The sequence below is a fragment of the Phalaenopsis equestris genome, unplaced genomic scaffold, assembly GCF_001263595.1.
Source record: "Phalaenopsis equestris unplaced genomic scaffold, ASM126359v1 Scaffold233169, whole genome shotgun sequence".
In the NCBI taxonomy this organism is placed as follows: Eukaryota; Viridiplantae; Streptophyta; class Magnoliopsida; order Asparagales; family Orchidaceae; genus Phalaenopsis; species Phalaenopsis equestris.
In genome coordinates this window covers 105,714-118,186 of record NW_018251122.1, presented here as the reverse complement: position 1 = coordinate 118,186, position 12,473 = coordinate 105,714, and the positions used below count along the sequence as shown (strand labels likewise).

The window sequence follows — 12,473 nt, the reverse complement described above, 5'->3', positions numbered from 1 at the left end:
AATATTTAAATCGAGTCGAACACGAACACACTGTTCACGAGCCGATTTCGAACACGAGCCAATTTCGAACACGAGCTATTTCGAACGAGCCGAACACGAGCCAAGCCTGAGCTCGCTCAAGCTCGGCTCGTTTACAGCCCTACTCGCATCAAATAACAAAGCTCGGCAGCCCACCGAATAAAAAAGAACAATTTATGTTTGAGTAAGGATGAATTCAAAGCAAATCCCCTGCAAACCCACACCAGAAGTAGCTTCCTTGCCAATAGGGAAGATATATGCAAATAAATGCATATTTTTATCCATATACTCATGTGACTAGCCAGGCAAAGGATGAAAACCATATAAAATATGTGTTATTATATTAAAACCCATGCAAATAAAAAAATAATAAATAAATAAAATAAAAAAATAAGAAGAGATCAAAATTATTTTAATTTATATAATGAAAATATCATGAAAAGAAAAGTAATTCGGATTTTGATATTTTCTAGCGATGAAGTTGGCCCTGCACGAAAATATGGGCAATTAATATTTCACGAACAAATTTTCGTCATCCAGCATGAATCTTGAGGCATGTCACAGATCTCAAGGCTACTTTTGAGTAAGAAATATGCAAACTTCGATTAAAAATCATCCAAAGCTCTGATTTCAACAAACTTATAGTGAAACTGACCGGCTCGACGAGACGGACTCAATGATACCAAAATTGGATTAATCCAAAGCATTCTGGACATATTTGAAAGGTCAAACGGATGTCGAATCTAGCGAGCTTATAGTCGAATCGAGCATTCGACAAAACGAACTAATGATTCCAAAATTACTCAATTATCACATCATTAAGACATTCAAATGTCCATCAAACACCATTCAATCGAGAAAATTTCTCCAGGAATTCCAATCAGAGTGACTTGGATTTCTTCATTAATTGCAACCGAGATTATAAATAGTCTTATCGCGTCATGGGAGGGGATCTAGAGCTTGAAGCTTGGAGAAGACTTAAGCTTGGAGAAAAAGTTGAAGCCCATCATCACTTCTGCACCGATAATCCAGCAAAGAACTCCTGCTCCTGCAGCCATCGACCGTCGTCAAACTTCATCGACTACCACTCGCATTTCATTGCCGATCACCATTAGTCAGCCCCTGCTCCTTGCAAAGAAACATCGTATAAAACAACCAATGAAGCGAAAGTCATCAACCCGGACGTCGTGTCAACCCTAAAGAAGGCACATTGAAGCCTCGATTATTGCTCCTCCTTGCGATCGCTCACTACCGCGGAGCTACAAGTCATTCAACGCACTGACATTGTAGCTCGAGAGAATGTGTAACTCCTTCCCCCACGTGTAATGGGGGATTGTATCTGTAATCATCACTTTATAATGGATCTTTTCAACTGGGTAAGACCCCGTGATTTTTTTCTCATTCTGAGTTTTTCATATAAAAATCTTCTATTGTTTATGTCTGTCATTTTCTATTATCTGAGTATGTGTTGGGTTCTTTTGCGACAATAAGACATTAAATAATCATTCTACCGTCGCGAATTCTCTTGGACATATCAATCATCTAAATATTTTCTCAACTATTCTATCTTTCTATATGCATGAAAAGATATAAAAAGAATATATTTTTTAATAATTTAAAAATAAGCATATTATGCAAGTATAATATGCAAAAATATACAAACAAAGGTTAAAGCATTTGTTAGATGCATCCAAGGTGATCATGATGTAATAATTCTATGACAATAAATGAAAATATGATGTGAACAAATGGGTTGACTAACAAGGTCAACACTATCATGAACTATAATGTTCATCTACAAATGTGTTAGTACTAGATGAGAGCCATCACCGTCATAAACACAATAGTCTCACCTCTTCCATTATTATCATCTCATAAACCACAATATTCATTATCATTTCCATGTTCATGAGCCAATACGTTGGGGAAATACACTAGGTCTAGATGAAGATTCCTTCTATCTTCCTTCACATCAATCTTAAATGTTGTAATTTCTTTCAAAGAAAATATTAGCTCTTGCAATATTACTTCAGCTTAACTTTTGTTTACCAAGCATTAATTGATCTTACACATCTAACTTATCATCCAACTATTATGTTAACTACTCATCAGAATCATCCATGTCATTCAAATAAATTGGGTGAATAATGTCAAAATCATTGTATCTACAAATCAAGTCCTTCTTAAACATTATGTAAACTCTATAACAACAGTACAAGAGGCAAGCTTCCCTATGCCAAAGGTTATATCATATATTATTTTAACTTATTGGCAATAATAAGCCTGACTTGAACAACCCTGAGACAAAAACAAGTCAAATCCAACCCAACATGGCTATTAGATGATATTGTAAGATTTGTACAATGAGCCAAAAAAAAAATGCACTTGATTTGGGGGGATGTTTATGAATTAAAAGAAGCCTTTTCCCAACCATTTGAGTCTACCTTTAAGAATTATTCTCCATCAATTTTAGATAGCTTAAGTACAAGCTACAAAAAGACATGAAAAATAAAAAATAAATGCATTTGGTTTTCAAACGTAAAAATAAAAATAATGATAATAATAATAATAAGGGTTCCCAAATCTGCTACATAAAAGCATAGAAGCAAAGCTTTGAAGCATGAAAAATTGTCAACATCCACATAAAAAAAAATTGTTCGTTACTCACATAGAAGCATTTTGCATCAATGAAGAAAGCAAAAAAATACTAATAATACATTAAATAAATAAATAGTACTTCAAAAAAGCACAAATATTTCAGTTAATTCAAGCAAGCAGTAGGAATCCAAGATTTCAGTACTACATAAATGCCATGAAAACACAATCTCTCCCTGCTAAACCAACTTCAAGCCTCCAAATATGAATAATACAGAATCAGACCAAAAAACAAAAGATTTATACTTTAAGAACCAAGACAACTGCATAATCACGCGACAAGAAACAAAACCCCAAATTTTTCCTACTCCAAACAATCAAGTAATCTTCTATAACAAATCAATCAAAGCAAAAACTCAAACCAAAATCCCAGATCCCCGCAAAGTAAACACCCAAAAAAACTAAACCAAACCCCAAATCTTTCCCAACAACAGCAACAAAATTCCCAGCTAAAATCTGAAAAAGAAAACTCCAAACCCTAGAAATCAACAACAAACTTCCACAGATAAGCTAAATAAGACTAACATACGCAAGAATCGACCAAGACAGGATAGAAGATACATAGAGAGAGAAAACCAAAGATAAAGAAGAGAACTCGCTACTTACAAAGATGTTCGAAGATCGGCGGGCTGAAGAGAGTCAAAGGCGAAGCAGGGAGCTACATTGGTCAATTTATAGCGATCAGAAGAGTAGGCATATTAAGGTGGCACGCTTGTAATTTATCGCATCATTTACACGATGCTTGATGTAGATCCGACGACTATGATGCTCTGCCTTCCCATGCCCTTTATATCCAAAATTTAAAATTATCATTTTATATTTTTAAATATTACATAAATAGAATCCAATTCTTATGTATTTACCTATTTCAGGTTAATTTCAAATTTAAATTTATCTTTTTTCATGAATAATTAATGTGATATTTATGTAAATATTAAAATTTAGGTGTTATATGTATAAATCATAGGAATTGAGTTGTAGGTTGTAAAACTTCTTTTCTACTATTAAAAAAAAAAATTTATATATAAACATCTGAAATTTATGAATTCATTAAATTAACATCCATGTATATTATATAAAAAATGACCAAAGGCTATTATAGGAGTCGTCAGCCGCTTCTAATGTGTTTAACAATTCGAGTACCTTAAGACTAATTGTGTCGGGGAGTATTCAAATCCTCGACTTGAGCGGCATTACACCGAGGATGCCAACCAACTGGCCAGGTACAAGGCATACATATATTATTTTGAATTTTGATATTTGAATGAGAATTTTAAAAATGGGTATTAAAATATTCTATTATTATTAATTCAATATATGATAAGAAAGAATAAAATAGTATACATACAATTACACTATTTAAGTTCTCAAGCCAACAATTCCTAATTGGCCTTCATATTTATATTGATATAAATTTTTCAATATTAATTGCTAACAAATTATTTAAAATAATGGAAATGAATTAATTAACAAATAATTAAATTATTTTATTATCACAATAATTAATTAGAGAAAATATTAATCGATGATAAATATTTTATTAATAATATTTCACATTGAAATAATCATTATATAATAATTAATTATTCAAATTTTGTATTTAACAAATCAAATTATGAGAAAATACATGAGTTTCTTTATTATCTCCAATTAACTTCAATAATTCGATTTAATTATTCTAATAAATTATTTAAAACAATATTCAAATTTTTGTTTGATAATAATTCCACAAAATTGATTGATTTATTTAATTAATTACACTAAGCAAACAACAATCATTTACTCGCATATGATGTAAATAGTTTTAGGGGATTTACATACATCCCCCTAATTCTTATGTATTTACATATCAAGCACCTAAACTTTATGTTTTACATTTATACCATTCAAATCTTTCATATCACTTAAAAAATACTATCATTTTAATTTTTAAAAAGTAAAATTCAACCATTCACACATGGGTAGCCGGATAGGTATGTAAAAATTGAAGTTCGGGCATTAGATATGTAAATACATAGGAAAGGTATATATGTAAATCTTCCTTAATTTTAATGCAATGAGGAAATTCATCCAACACTTAATTAATTATTATTTTGAAAAGAAAGATAAAAGTAAACTACTCAGAATCCATGAAGAAAACAAAACCACACTTTAGTTTAAAAGTAGAAATCATTGTCAAACCAACAACAAGTCTCAATTAAAACCAAAAGTAGTCTAAAACAAAAGATAAAAATTTATCTCAAGTCCTCCACCAAACTCTTGAAGTTTCTTTGAATCTCTTCTCTTTTACAACACTCTCAATATAAAATTAGAAATAAAAAAAGGATAAATATGTGGTGCCTGAAAATCTCTCCAACTAACTCCTCAATTTTTTAACTTTCAAAACTTTTCCAGTACTTTTAGGACATCTTTCAAAGTTTCAATCTTCTTTCTTTTATAATTCTCCAAAAGGTGTCTTGGTATATCTTCAAAATGTGTCTTGATTTGATGTATTTCCCCAAGAGATGCATCCTTTCGCAATAGTTTTCGTCCATGGTTGTTGTAATCACCTATTAAGTCAATAGGTGCCTCAAAAATCTCTTCAAAATTCGCAAAAACTGAATTTACTCATCCAATAACTGCCAATAACACTTAAGCACGAGGCCTACGGCGCTTAGGCGCGGTCTTCTCTGTTTACCTGGCGTTTAAGCGCCGAATCTGGCGCTTAGTCGCCAAAACACTTTTGCATATTTTTTACCTATTTACTCCAAATTTGATTCTTTTTCACTCGTTTAAGCGTTTTTCACATTTTTATTTGTACCTGAAAGAAAAACACAAAAATATCTTTCATTAAAGCGCAATATCTCAAAAATAGGTAAAAAAATGTGTCTAAAAACACTATATATTTTAGGTGTATCAGGGCACGTCGCCCGAAGGGCTAGAAATTGTCAGTGACCAGATTCTTCTTTCTCGGATCACGACTGTCACAGGATTTCCGTCAGGACTTGATAGCTCTTTAGCCAATTTAGCAAGGGCATCAGACTTGTCATTGAGGGATCGAGGTATCCTAATAAGAGCGACTTCGGGAATGAGCTTCAACATTATCATTGCCTTCTCATGATAGGCTAGAAGCTCGGGCATGAGGACACTATAGGTCCCCAAGACCTGGCTTATAATGAGTTGTGAATCACCATAAATCTTGGTTCTTGTAATGCTCATTTGGATAGCCAACTCAAGTCCTACAATTAAGCCTTCATATTCAGCGACGTTATTCGTACATGGTTCTGTTAAACTGTAAGAGTAGCGGAGAATGCCACCCTCGGGCAATACGAAAATCAATCTGATCCTCGATTGCACCTTTGGAGAGACCCTGGTGGCCCTTCTTTCAAGGAAGAGGCCCCATCAAAGTACATCTCCCACTCTGGGGCATCGACGGCCATCAAATGCTCATCAGGAAAAGCGTCATTTAGAGGCGAATCTGCTGGGACCGGGTGAGCTGCTAAAAAGCCAGCTAATGCCTGTCCCTTAACAGCCCGTTGAGAGACATAGGAAATGTCAAACTGGGATAATATCATGGCCCATCTAGCCAACCGTCCAGCTAATATAGGACGCGTCATGAGATACTGCAAAGGGTTTACTCTTGAGATCAAATCGACATGGTGTGAGAGCATGTAATGCCTCAACTTCTGGACCGAGAATACCAAAGCTAAGCAATGCTTTTCAATTGGTGGTATCTCATCTCAGGGGGTATGAAACGCCGACTAAGATAATATAGGGCGTTATCTTTCCCCTCTGCATTCTTTTGAGCCAATAAAGCTCCTATCGACTCATCAAGAGCGGCAATATAGAGAATGAGGGGTCTACCTGGGACCGGCGTTGCTAACGCTTGAGGATTCAGCAAGTAGCACTTGATACCGTCGAAAGCATGCTGACGTGCCTCATCCCAGTGAAAACGAACATTTTTCTTAGTCAACGCAGAAAAGGGCTGACATCGACCAGAAAGGTTCGAAACGAAACTCCTAATATAAGCGAGCTTCCCTTGTAGGGAACACAACTGCTTCAAACTTTTAGGAGGTTCCATCTCAATGATGGATTTAATTTTAATAGGATCGATTTCAATGCCTCTGTGACGGACAATGAAGCCTAAAAACTTCCCAAAAGATACACCAAAGACACATTTCAGTGGGTTCATCTTCAAGTCATATTTCTTTAGGCATTCAAAGACGGTCCTCAAGTCTGAAAGATGATTATCTTCATCGATGTAACACTCAACATAATGATGTAGCAAGTCAGCAAAAATGTGTGTCATAACGCGTTGATAGGTCGCCCTGACGTTCTTTAATCCGAAGGGCATGACCTTATAGCAAAATATGTTGATCGGAGTATGAAACGTCGTATGTTGCTCCTCATCTGAGGCCATCCGAATTTGATTATAACCGGACAAACCATCTATGAAGGAAAACATCGCATGAGAGGAGGCGACATCTATCATGAGCTCCAGAATCGGTAAGGGAAAATCGTCTTTCGGGCAAGCCTTATTCAGATCTTGAAAGTCTATGCAAGCTCGTATTTGTCCATTCTTCTTTCGAATGGGTATGATATGCAAGCTCGTATTTGTCCATTCTTCTTTCGAATGGGTATGATGCAAGCCATGTAGGGTAAAGAACCTCCCTAATAAATCCAACATCAATAGCTTTTTGGTCTCTTCAATCACCTTTTGCTCTATCTCGGGGTGAATCCTCCTGGGTATTTGTTTCACAGGAACAACACTCGGGTCGATAGCAAAATGGTGTATGGTCACATCTGGGGCTAGCCCGGGCATCTCGGCATAACTCCAAGCAAGACAATTGCGAAACTCTTTTAGTATTTCTATTATCCTAATCGTCATAGAATTCGATAGGAGTTTGCTAATATAAGTCGGATGAGGATCGTCAGCCGTCCCAAGGTTAACCTCAACCAACTCATCGACTGTCAAAGAGACCCTCACCTTAACCGAGAGGTGGTCATATTATGCAGTTGTCTTGGTCCTCGAGCTCAGGAGGGGCATCTTTAACTTTGATCTCCTCACCAGTAGAGGTGAGGGTCTCAATGTCTTCATGCATAGAAATCATTCTGCATGAGGCTGTACGAAGTCTGGTCCTATTAGGTTTCTTAACATAGCCTAATCTGGACTTTCCCCTATGGGTTTATATTGTCACATGACTTTAATAATTTGGCTTAGCGAATAGACCACCTCTCGGGCAACAAACCAACATCAAGCATTTTATAAATGAGAGGAGAACAGTAATAAGAAAGAGGAATATCCTCTACTTCTTCATTCTCATCGTCTAAAAGCATTACATCTGTGTTCAATACGTGAGGAACAGTTTTATAAAACAAAATGCCTTTCTCTTTAGACTCAAGCTTAGGAGGCACATAAAAGGTCTTCAACTCTTCAACAGTAGAGGCATGTGTAATTGTCAGTTCCTTGTGATGACCTCGTGGCATTGGGTCGATGGTTAACACCTCATCCGACAAAGAAAGTCAAGTCAAACGAGGTACCATGCCCTTCGAGGGTAGCAGAAGTATCTCCCCTCCAGCATCATCTCGGCTCAAACTGCTCAACGGTAGTGCCTCATCTGGCTCAAACTCGAAATCTGATGCAGCTTTGATCTTCATCTTACCTGCAGGCTAGATGGGGAGCTTAAGCTCTTGCTTCGAAGTCACGGGGGCACGATGCCTTTGCTCCTGCTCCTTTACCTCTTTACCTTTAACAAGGAGATAATTAGGAAGGGGAGGGGCCCGTGGACATCTCAAAAAAATCGAGAATGCGATAGATGCTTTAGGCGATACATAATACTTTGCATCGTCATAGACTCCCACCTCGTTAATGGAGAATGGATGAACATTTCCAGAGATTGAAAACTCTTCCCCTCCAAGCATGTACTTGATACATTGGTGGAGGGTGGACGGTACTACCCCATACTCATGGATCCATGGGCGTCCGAGTAGGGCTCTGTAAGACGTGTTCCCATTAATCACATGGAACTTGGCTTTGCTCTTGAAGTCTCCAAATTGGAGAGGTAGAGTGATGGAGCCAAGAGTTTTCTGACCCTTTTCGTTGAAGTCATTAACCATAATCTTGTCAGAGCATAATCTCCTCGTGCTCAAGGATAACAACTCAAGAGTCCGAACGCTAATAATATTTACAGAAGTGTCAGGATCTATTAGGATATGGTTTAACGGAGTTTCGTAGATTCCGACCGTCACATACAGGGGACGGTTATGGTCCGTGGTGCCTAAAAGCAAGACCTTCTCAGTGAAGGTAACGACAACCACATCGGGTGGCATAGCCGCCTCCTTCTTCCTCTCCTCCGCATAATGTGCGTAGAAGACCTCATGCTCACGTAGAGCTTTATTCAAAGTCTCTCTCAGCTCGGGAGAAAGAAGAAGTGCATCATAGATGCTCAAAGCGGCTGACAACCTCTTGAGGTGCGCCAACACATTATAGTCCACAATTTTAGGAGGATCTTTAAAGCCATCATTTGGGACTTCAGGATGGTCATCTACCTCTTGGGTGATGATACCCTTCCTCTTATCCTTAGAATTGCATAAAGATACTCTAGGAGGGAGAATTTTACAACTTCTGAGGCGGATTTCCTGAACCTTCTCACTAGAGGACCTAATGGGTTCGACTTCAGCGGCAAATTCAGCAGAAGACTCCTCAAAGAAGCCCTCATGAAGCAAGGCCTCATCTACATCGGCAGATGTATCACTCAAATCATCGTAAAAGCGATATGTACCTCTCAATGAGGGTAATAATGGGTATTGCTCATCTCCCACATCATCATGATGAGAGTCACTAATGTTAATCATCAAGTATAAAAACATGAGATACAAAGACATAATTAAAACATTCCTCTTTTATAGCTTTGTCATCATAAAATGTGCCAGGAGGAGCACTACAATCCACTCTTGCATTACAAGCAAGAAGAGAAATATCAGAAAGAAAACTAAGAGTTAGAACAACTGTCACCATCTTCACAGAACCCTTCCCTGGGGCTTCTCCAAGTACTGATCTGGTATCTCGATCTCTCTAGCCTTATATCAAGCCTCAAGCTAATCCTTGAAAGGATAACAGTCTTCTAGGACATGCCCTAGATGCCTATAGTATGGGCAATAGTCAGGCTTCTTCTTCCTCTTCATCTCGTGAGGTTTCTTTGGCGATGGGACCTGCATTCCCTGCTTAAGCAGGTTCTTAAGCATCTTTCTGAGACAGTCATTCCTCAAAGGATAGACCTTAGACTTCCTCTGTTCAAGAGACTAGGGTCTCCCTTTTTTAGGAGGTGGGCGAGTTTGCTCGGCAGACATGATCTGCTTTTTTATCTTCCCATCGAATGACGTAAGAGCGATGCTCTCTTCCTTTCTCATTAGAAAACCCACAAAAGAAATTTTTCCCCTAGCCTTTTCAGTATCTTTGAAGGTCAAGGCATCTGCAGTGTTCTGCAAATTAGCCACTTTTTCAATCAAATTCTCAAATGTTTTGATTGTACTCATCTTTAGCAAGATGGAAATAGGGCCTGTTATTTTGCCCATGAGGAATGCAATCACAAGTTGTTCTTGTAACTGGGGTTCGCACTGCAAATTCAAGTTGCGCCAACGAATGTTTAACTCCAACAACGGCTCGGCAGGACCCTGTCAGGCCAACAACAAATCACTCAAAGTGACTCGGTGGTGCGCTCCTGCAAAGCGTTTGACAAATGCATCTTCCAGTACGGTGAAGGTCTTGAATGAGCCATTAGGTAAATTGGCATGCCATTTAAAAGCAAACTGTGCCAAACTGGTGATGAAAAGTTGAAGTAAGAGGGTGTCGTTGTTGCCAACGTTTCAACAAAGTACTCTAAGCTAGGCTATATGTTGGCGAGGATTTTCAAAGCCCTCAAACCTTTTGAAATGAGGGGGCATAAAGCCCGGAGTAGACGTAATATATTCATATGCCTCGGGATAAGGTCTTCGCCTTCGCACAACAGTCTCACTTTGCTGAGCTGCCAATGCAGCCTTAACCTTATCTTCAACCAAGGACTGCAAGTATGAATAAGAGGAGATATGCTCATGTTGGGGAACATCAAAAGAAGCGACATGTCCATGCCGAGAAGGCGCCAGAGGCACCGAAGGAACAGCGGGACGTGCCTCACCCGGAGTGGGGAGGGAAACACTGTCAGATCCCGCTCTTTCGTTCTGTAATGCCAGTAATTGGGTAAAAAGAAGGGAGAGCTGGGCTTGCAAGTGAGCGATCAGCTCATCTTTGCTCTGATCTTCTCAATCAATCGCGAGGCCTCCAGGCCTCCATGAGCTTCAATAGAGCTTCAATAGCCTCATGTTGGTCATCCTCGACGGGATCAGGGGTATGACCCTCAGTATTTGAGCTCTAGGCCCGAGTGGGCACGGACATGACCTGGCTAGTGGCCATCTCAAAGTCATGGAGTTCCTCACTAAGGAGGTCATCATCATCGATGAAACCTTCTCACATATCCGAAAAATTCCCAGACTTATCACTCGGGGTAAGAAGACAATCCCCAGATAAATTACCTATAGGATCGATACCAGACTCCTCTTGGCATCAATTTTTGATGTCTTGAGTGTAGGGTGTCCACCTGTATGACTCGGGATGGTCTACGGCTCAACCATAATGTCCAATAGTTCATACACATACCCGACACCTTTTCGACGAATGTTGAGCGGCACGTAGTCAGGGTCATTTTGCTAGGCTATGACTTTCTCTTAGGTGAAGGCCGGTCAGCATTTGGCATATCGAATGACTCCGATCGGGGCAAAAAAATATTATGTGGTGCGTCGCGCGTGATTTTAGCTCGAATTGGCCCGATCACTTGACGAAGTGGTCCAGATAACCCCGGATGATGAAACAGATCTCGCCACTATGTCCGGAATGTTAATTTCACTTACGGAGGATGTCCACTTCGCTACGACTTCGCGGGCGGGGTAAAAAATGCCCAAATTATCGTTTTGGGCATGATAGTCGAAAAAGTTGTTCGGATGACCCCGAACGACGAAACATACCACACCGGTGCGTCCGGAATATTATTGCCGAGTTAATTTAAGGAGGACGTTCATTTTGCTGCGATGACGTTTACGAACGTAAATATGTGAATGATAATAATAATTATTATTATTATAATATAACAAAAAAAACTAAAAAAAAAATAAAAAATAAATAAATAAAAATATATCCTATCTTTAATATCACACGCGACCTGCTGTCTACTTCTTCTATCTCCCTTATGGCTGATAATATTATTATCTTTATCATTATAAAAATATAATATAAAAAAATGACAATAATAAAAGGAGCCAAACCTCAACGCACGCATATCACAGGTAAATTAAAAAAAAAAAAACATGCAGCTCCTCATGTATATATATTATGACATCTTATCCTCCTTTACCACTTGCGCCTGCTTTCTTATCCTCCTGCTTTCTTATTTAAAATGCATTTTTTTTCTTGATCCGGAGAGCTTTCTGAGCACCCCCGGCTGTCGCGATTGAACCCAAGCTCCCTCCTCTTCGCCGGCGAGATCCGGCGCAACCTCTGTCGCCGTTCCTGTCCCGTCCGCCAGAGCCTCTCCCCGACGTCGGCGTTCTCCACCTTTGTCCGAAAGCCCTCTCCTAGGCCCTAGCCGAGACCTGCACCACTTCCCCTTTTCGGCACAACTTCACCGGGTCGTTGCAGGAGAAAGCACCTGGCCGGCGTCCAGCCGGCACCGCCGGTCTTGCAAGCAGCCAAGGACCTTCGCCCCGGCCTCCCTTCCTCCCCCCCCCCCCCC

General features: G+C 39.0%; 1 protein-coding gene across 1 annotated transcript in view; it reads right to left on the bottom strand.

Moving 5' to 3' along the window:
* The window catches only part of LOC110038590 (transcription elongation factor 1 homolog), an 18,246-nt gene extending 14,896 nt beyond the window's left edge, over nt 1-3,350 (bottom strand). The window contains exon 1 of the mRNA XM_020743466.1: nt 3,280-3,350. The gene's annotated coding sequence lies outside the window, so the exon portion shown is untranslated. The remainder of the gene's footprint in view (nt 1-3,279) is intronic.
* Between the last annotated feature and the right edge of the window lie 9,123 nt (nt 3,351-12,473).